We start from the raw sequence: 8,728 nt of genomic DNA, 5'->3' as shown, positions 1-8,728 counted from the left end.
TTCATCTGTTGAGAATCTCTGTTTAGATTCATATCCCGCTTTTAAACTAGATTATTTGTTTTTTTTTTAAATATCAGGTTTCTTGAGTTCTTTAAATATTTTGAATATTAGTTATCTATTGGATAAAGATTGGTAAAGATATTTTCCCATTCTGTAAGCAGCCACTTTATCTGATTGACAGTGTACTTTGCCATATAGAAGCATTTTAGTTTCATGAAGTCCCATTTATTTATTTTTTTACATAAATTTAAATGCACTTTATTTCTGGACAACCTACATGATATTTTTCCTAATAAAAACAATGCCTCCACTCCGAATAAATTATGGTCAAAATAAAAGCTCAAGATGACATGAGTCCCATTTGTCCTGAGTCCTGGTGCTGTTTGGATGGTAAGCAGCAGCCAGTTGCGACAGGTGCGAGGTCCAATTTGTTAACATTTTCCATCTCTAAGCCATCCTTAAAACAATGAATGACGTCACACCATCTCCACAGTAGTCCAGGAGAGCATCCGTACCATCTGGATTCATGTTTTCAACAAGGAAAAACTGGTCCTTACTGAAATTAGCAAGGATGTGCTTAATTCACTCTGCTGCCCCAGTCATAAAAAAGGTTTACTCTTTGTGGTTTCTGTTCCTCAAGTTTGCCTTTGGGTGACTTCATGTAATCTTCGAGTACTTTTTGTTGGCCTTTCTTTTGTGAAGCTGGTTTCTCGTAAGTGATGGTTCATGACAATATCAACCTTGGTGACTGCCGTGCCTTGGGTACCTTCGCCCTCCCCTCCTTCAACGGAAGCTTTTCCATCTAGAGAGTCAACGATGTTACCTGCTGCTCTACTGACCATCTTGCCTTCTGCCTCCAAGATCTTGTAGACATTGGAGAACAGCTCGTCATGGCTGATAAGGTCCCTGTAGATGATGATGGTGGCAGCTGGGGACAGTGGCACTAGCGTGACTGCATGGAGTGAGCGCATTGCAGCTCAGGGGGAGAGGGGAAAAGCGAGGCGCCATTTATTAATTGTTGATCTTAGTGCCTGCACTATTGGTGTTCTTTCTGTTCAAAAAGTTTCCTTCTGTGACAATGCATTCAAGGCTATCCTCCATTTTCTCTTCTCTCAGGTTCAGTCTTATCTGGTTTATTTTGAGGTCTTTGATCCACTTGGATTTGAGTTTTGTGCAGGGTGATAAATATGGCTCTACTTGCAGTCTTCTACATGCAGACATCCAGTTAGACCAGCACCATTGGGTGAAGATGCTATCATCTGTTCACTGTGTATTTCTATCTTCTTTATTAAAAAAAAAAACCCAGCTGTCCATATATGTTTGGATTCGTGTCTGGGTTTTTATTTTTATTCCATTTATCAATATGGGGTGTTTTTTTTTTTTGGTTTTGTTTTTTTGAGACAAGCTTTCCCTGTGTGGCTTTGGTGGTCCTAGACTTGTGTTGTAGACCAGGCTGGCCTCGAACTCACAGTGATCCGCCTGCCTCTGCCTCCCAAGTCTTGGGATTAAAGGAAAGCGCCACCACGTCTGGCCATATGTTTTGTTTTTTTTTTTATGCCAAACATCATATGGTTTGTATTACTATAGCTCTATAGTACATCTTTAAACCAGGGATGGTAATATCTTCAGCAATTCTTTTATTATTCAGGATTGTTTTAGCTATCCTGGTTTGTTGTTGTTTGTTTGTTTGTTTTCCATATGAAACTGAGAATTTCCTTTCAAGGTCTGTGAGGAATTGTGTTGGAATTTTTATGGGGATTGCACTGAGATCACTTTTAATAGAATGGCCATTTAAACTGTTAATCCTACGAATCCATAAACATGGGGGATCTTTCTGTTTTCTGATATATTCTTCATTTTCTTTCTTCAGAGACTTGAAGGTTTTATCATGCACATGTCTTTCACTGACTTGGTTAGAGTTACTCAAGATATTTTGTATTATTTGAGGCTATTGTGAAAGGTGCTGTTTCCCTGATTTCTTTCTCAACCCATTTGTCATTTGTATACAGGAGAGCTACTGACATTTTTTAAAAAAGGTTAATATTGTATCTAGCCACTTTGATGAAAGTATTTATCAGCTGTAGGAGTTCCCTGATAGAATTTTTGAGGTCACTTATGTATACAATCATATCATCTGCGAATAGTGATACTTTGACTTCTTAGTGGAATTGCTTTGAGTTTCTCTTCATTTAATTTGACATTGGCTATAGGCTTGTTGTAAATTGCCTTTATTAAGTTTAGGTATGTTTCTTGTATCCTTAATCTCTCTGGAATTTTTTATCATGAAGTAGTGTTGGATTTTGTCAAAGGCCTTTTCTGTAGCCAATGAGATGATTATATGTTTGGTTTTTCTTTCAGTTTGTTTACATGGTGGATTACATTTACTGATTTTTATATATTGAGTCATCCTTCTTATTTCTCTGGAATGAAGACTATTTGACCTTGGTGGATGATATTTTTTTTAAATATTTTTTATTGAAAAATAAAATCATTCACATTACATCTCAATTGCTGTCCCATCCCATGCTGTCCCCTCCCCTTGAATATGATGCTAGGGTATCAAGTTTCTTCTTGGTAGTCTGCTATCCTTCCTCCAAGTGCCATCAGCCCTCCCCATCAAAGGGACATGGCCAAATAAGGGGCACCAGAGTTTGTGTGGAAGTCAGTCCCCAGTTTCCACTTAACTGTGGAGAATACTCACAGGTCTGGGTAGGGGTTTGATGATGACTGCACATATTGTCCTTGGTTGGTGCCATAGATCGAGCAGAACCCCTGCGTCCAGATCTGCCCATCATAGTGTTCTTCTTGTAGGTTTCTAGGATCCTCTGGATCCATCCATTTCCCTATCTCCTATATTTCTCTTACCTTAGGATGTCCTCACCACTATCCCATTTTCCTGGTAAGTGAAGACTTTCATGAGGCATGCCCCTTGGCCTAGTGTCCAGATATAAGTGAGTATATACTATTTGAGTCTCTCTGCTTCTGGGTTAGCTCACTCATTATGATTATTTCTAGTTCAATCCATTTGTCCACAAATTTCGGGAATTCCTTGTTTTTTATAGCTGAGTAGTATTCCATAGTATAAATGTACCACAGTTTCTTTATCCATTCTTCTACTGAGGGACACTTAGGCTGTTTCCATGTTGTGGCTATTATGAATAAGGGTGCTATGAACATGGTTGAACATATGTCCCTATTGTATGCTGGAGTATCTTCTGGGTATATTCTAAGGAGTGGAATATCTGGGTCTTGAGGAAGCCCTATTCGTAGTTTTCTGAGATAGCACCAGACAGATTTCCAAAGTGGTTGCACTAGACTGCATTCCCACCAGCAATGAAGGAGTGTTCCTCTTTCTCCACATCCTCGCCAGCATGTGGTGTTGCTTGAATTTTTGATCTTGGCCATTCTGATAGGAGTAAGATGGAATCTCAGAGTTGTTTTGATTTGCATTTCTCTGATGACTAAAGATGTTAAGCATTTCTTTAAGTGTTTCTCAGCCATTTGATATTCCTCTGTTGAGAATTCTCTGTTTAGTTCTGAGCCCCATTTCTCAATTGGATTATTTGGTTTGGTGGTGTTTAATTTCCACCAAATTGGTTTGGTGGTTGAGTTCTTTATATACTTTGGATATTAGACCTTTATCAGATGTAGGGCTGGTGAAGATCTTTACCCAGTCTGTAGGCTGTCGCTTTGTGGTGGATGATATTTTTAATGTGTTCTTGGATTCAATTTGCAAGTATTTTATTGAGTACTTTTGCACCTCTGGTCATAAGGGAAATTGGTTTATAATTATTTTTCTTTGTTAAGTCTTTATGTGGCTGGGGTATCAAGTTAACTATGGCCTCATACAATGATTTTGGCAATGTTCCTTATGTTTCTATTTTGTGGAATATTTGAGACGTATTCGTGTTAACTCATCTTTTAAAGTCTGGTAGAATTCTGCACTTAACACATCTGGCTCTGGGATTTTTTTGGTTGAAAGACTTTTAATGACTGCTTCTATTTCATTAGGGATCATAGGTCTATTTAATTATCTGATCTTTATTTAACTTTGGTAAGTGGTATTTATTGAGAAAAATACCAATTTCTTTTAGGTTTTTCCAATTTGGTGGGGTACAGGTTTTTAAAGCTCTATTTATAATTCTTGGGATTTCCTTGGTGTTTGCTGTTATGTCCTCCTTTTCATTTCTGATTTTGCTAATTTGGATATCCTCTCCATCTTTTATTTAGTTTGGATAAGAGTTTTGTCCATCTTGTTGATTTTCTCAAAGAACCAACCCTGTGTTTCATTGATTATTTGTATTATTCACTTTTTTCTTTTTTATTGATTTTAGCCCTGAGCTTGATTATTTCTTGCCATTTACTCCTCTTGGATGTGGTTGCTTCTTTTTATTCTAGAACTTTCAGGTGTGCTGTTAAGTTGCTAGTATGAAAGCTTCTTTTCCCCCTCTTAGCACACACACTTTGTGTTTCATAAGTTTGGGTATGCTGCATATTCATTTTCATTGAATTCTAGACAGTCTTTAATTTCTTTATTGCTGTCTTGATACATTTTTCATTCAGTAGAGAGTTGTTCAGTTTCTATGAGTTTGTAAGCTTTCTGTGGTTTCTGTTACTGTTGATGTCCAGTTTTAATCCATGGTGGTCTGACAGGATGCGAGGAGTTAATTCAATTTTCTTGTATCTGTTGAGACTTGCTTTGTATGCAAGTATGTGGTCAATTTTGAAGAAAGTTCCATGAAGAGTTGAAAAAAAGGTATATTCTTTTGTGTGGGGGTGAAATGTTCTGTAAATAACTGTTAAGTTCACTTGGCTTATAATGTCTGTTAGCTTCAGCATTTCTCTGTTTAGTCTTAGTCTGGGTGACCTGTCTATCAGTCACTATACCTACTATCAGTGTGTCTCATTTGTGATTTAAACTGTAGTAGTGTTACTTTTACAAAGTTTGATGCCCTTTTGTTTGGGGCATAGATGTTAAGAATTAAAATGTCATATTGGTAGATTTTTCCTTTGATAATGACTATGTGGTATCCTTCTTTATCTCTTCTGAATAGATTTAGTTTGAAGTCTACTGTATTCAATATTAAAATTACTACACCAGCTTGCTTCTTAGGTCCATTTTAAAAACATATATCTTTCCTAACCTTTACCCTGAGGCAATGTCTATCCTTGATGTTGAGGTGTGTTTCTTGTATGCAGCAGAAGGATGGATCCTGTTTTTGTATCCATTCTGTTAGTCTGTGTCTTTTTATTAGGGAATCGAGACCGTTGGTATTGAGAGATATCAATGAGCAACGGTTATTGATTCCTGTTAGTCTGTTGTTATTGTTGTTGTGTGGTTCTCTTCTTTTGACTTTGCTCATCTGATATTATTTATTTACTGTGTTTTTTTGTAGGTTGGAGTTTTTCTTCTATCATCTTCTGTAGGGCTGGAGTTGTAGATCGATTTAAGTTTGACTCTACCATGGAATATCTTATTTTCTTTGTCTATGGCTATTGAAAGTTTTGTTAGGTATAGTAATCTGAGTTGGCATCTGTGGTCTCTTAGAGTTTGCAGCACATTTGTTCATGCCCTTCTGGCTTTTATAGTCCCCATTGAAAAGTCAGGTGTAATTCTAATAAGTGTGCCTTTATATGTGACTTGGACTTTTTCTCTTGCAGCTTTCTAAATTTTTTCTTTGTTCTTCATGTTTAGTGTTTTATTCTGTGGCAAGGTGAATTTCTTTTCTAGTCCAATCTATTTGGAGTTCTCTATGTTTCTTGTACCTTTATAGGCATCTCATTTTATAGGTTAGAATTTTCTTCTATGATTTTTTTTGGGGGGAGACATTTTCTGGGCTTTGTGAGCTGGATTTCTTCTCCTCACTTTATACTGATTATTCTTATGTTTAGTCTTTTCATAGTGTTCCAGATTTCATGGATGTTTTGTTCATAAGTTTTTTGGATTTAACATTTTCTTTGCCTGACATACCTATATTTTCTATCATATCTTTAACGTCTGAGATTTTGTCTTCCATTTCTTGAATTCTGTTGATGAAACCTGCTGCTGTGGTTCCTATTGGAATTCCTACATTTTTCATTTCCAGAATTCCCTCAGTTTATGTTTTCTTTATTGATTCCATTTCCACTTTCAGGTTTTGAACAGTGTTGTTTCTTTCAAGTGTTTGTTCTTGTTTTCTTGGATTTATTCATTCCCTCTAATTTTTTGTTTGTGTTTTCCTAAATTTCTTTAAGAGATTTATTCATTTCCTCTTTAAGGGCCTCTACTATATTCATATAGTTGGTTTTAAGTCTTTGTGTGTGTGTGTGCTTTAGTTATGTTAGAATAGTAAGGCCTGCAGTGGTAGGGTAGCTGGGCTCTAGTGGAGACACACTGCTCTGGCTGTTATTGCGTCTTTAGCTGGTATTTTGGCATCTGAGTCTTAGGTGATTATATGTCTAGGTGCTGATGTCTGGATTTGTCTTTGCTAGGTGGGTATTTTGTTCCTTGGCTTCTATTTCCTCTCTGGATTTTCAGAGAGTGTGATGGCTGTGTGTTGTCTGTTTTCCTGGCCTGCTCAGCACGTGTGTTCATGAGAATTCCTGCTGGTGTTAGAGACTAATACTGAGATGAATTGGGGGGGGGGAGGATTGGAGAAGAAGGTGTTCATGATCCTCTGGGAATGGGGTCAGAGAGGAAAGGGAGACACAGCAGCTTTCCTTCTGCAAAGCTGGGAATGAGACTGGGGGTTTGAGGGTTGAATCTTAGGAGCAGTAGGAGAGGGTGAGTCTGCCTTCAGCCTACTTGTTGCCCATTGGAAGAGCAGCCCTTAGGTTAGTAGGGGGTGCTTGCAGGAGCTGGAGTCTTGGACAAAGCAATACGTGGAGGGAGGAAGGTTAGAAGGGGAAGATCTGTGCAACGCACAGGAGATGGGAGTGCAGGTACGGAAGGCAGGCTGCAGCTGGTGGTGTTCAGTTGCAATGCTGGGGAGAGGGCTGAGGGATTAGGCCTTGGGGAGCAGAGAGAGAGGAGAATGTCTGCAGGAAGCTTCCCTGGTTTTCTTGGTTAGCAAGTAACTGCCTGAGCTGCACCCTGTTTTTATCTCAGTTTCCTTCATCATCATCTTCCTCCTCCAAGTTTATTAAAATATTTTACTAAGGGGCCCTGTGGGAAGCACTGAGACAACACTGCAGGGGAAGAGAGTAAGTAGGTGGTGGAAGATGGAAGAGGAAGAGAAGCCCAGTTGTTTGTGCGCCTAGAAGAGAAGTGGAACTGGAAATGGGAAGGCGGCTGCTGGTTTTGCTCCTTGGGAAAAGGTGAATTTAACTGTCGCTCAATAGAGCCGGTAACAAACACAAATGCCCATGCGCCTTTGCCTTCTCCCTTTGAGAAAGCCGACCACTGCGTGAGTGCCATGACTCCCAGAGCTGCATCCTAGCCCTGGGAGAAGAGCAGGACCTGCAGAGTGGAGACCCACAACTTACTCGACATATCCTTGTGGGAAGGATTGTAAGCTTTGTCACAGGTGAAAGCAGTCTTGGTGGGCTTTGCCCTTGGACACACCATGGATACCCCCTGAGATTAACCTTGAGATAGACTGGGTGGAGCCATCTTGGGCCTGGAATTCAGGAAGCAGACTGGGGGACTCCACCTGGACTATTGTGTTTTTAATCGACTCTTGATGGGAGGAGGAGACTGGCCCTTGTACATGAGAGACAGACAGACAGAGAGGGGCAGCAGGTTTAGACTGAGCTCGAGTGCAGGATCAGCGAACAGGCCAGACTAGCGCACAGGCCAGAGGCACCTAGGGACCCGTCCCGTGGAACGGATACCGGAAGGTTCACTCTTGTTTCCCTTTAACTTTTTTTCCCTCTTGTGTAAGCTAGTTGGGTGGTATAATAAAGTTTAATTGTTAAGAAACAGAGCCAACATATCCTCTTGGGTTTACTCCTCCTCCTCGGCCTATTTGCTAATCTCTCTAGTTGGTTGTAGGAGTGGTTCAACCATGAGACCGGACAACTCTATGCTAAATTACAGGGTGTTTTTGTTGCTGTGCTTAACTTTGGCCAGGAATTCCTTTCCTTTGAAATCTTTGAGCTGATCCATCCTACATTTCAAAAGATATTATTGCTGACACAGTGTCTGTGGGTGCCACTATGAAGTACAAGTATGTGATGGAGAGATGGGAAAGAAAGAGAAGTGGGCTGGTTTGAGCATCTTGAAGAGAGGCAGAACTAAAGACACAAGGGTGGTGAAGAACAACCTGATGTGAGTAGCCCGTGCTGCCACCTGAGGCCATGGTGAGGTCCTGGCCTGTGCTGCTGGTGATAGCCATTTCTGAGTACATGCCTGCAGCAGCAGGGGTCTGTGTGGATGTCCCTGTCCCCTGTTCGCAATGGCCATGAGGATGTCCCTAGTCTGGGCTGCTGTCTGGGGCCACGTAGATGCCCAAAGTCTGAGCAGAGCTGGCCCCACATCTTGCCTTGTAAGTCTGGGAGAGCTGGCCCTGATAGTGTGGGTGCCGGAGAGCAGGTCTTGCCCCTTGCTGGCTGCAGCAGAAGTGCTGGCCCTACCCCTCACCTGGGCAAAGTGGGAGGGCTGGCTCTAGTGGTGTGAGTACAGGAAATCCGGTGGCCAGACCAGTTCAGCTACCTCCCAGGCTAAGATCTAGAACTTTGAATTAGCCCATCCCAACATCTACCCCATCTATAAACTGTTGGAGGGCATGAAGGGATTGGTCCTGCAGAA

General features: G+C 40.5%; 1 pseudogene across 1 annotated transcript; it reads right to left on the bottom strand.

Annotated features, from left to right (window-relative positions):
* Positions 1-340: 340 nt before the first annotated feature.
* Positions 341-857, bottom strand: LOC311586655 (translationally-controlled tumor protein-like; annotated as a pseudogene). Its single transcript has one exon. The product of its transcript is annotated as a translationally-controlled tumor protein-like (transcript).
* Between the last annotated feature and the right edge of the window lie 7,871 nt (positions 858-8,728).

This window comes from Acomys minous, assembly GCF_964271855.1.
Source record: "Acomys minous genome assembly, chromosome: 2".
Classification (NCBI taxonomy): Eukaryota; Metazoa; Chordata; class Mammalia; order Rodentia; family Muridae; genus Acomys; species Acomys minous.
Note: the sequence above shows the minus strand (reverse complement) of the source record. Positions and strands in the feature narration are given on the sequence as shown.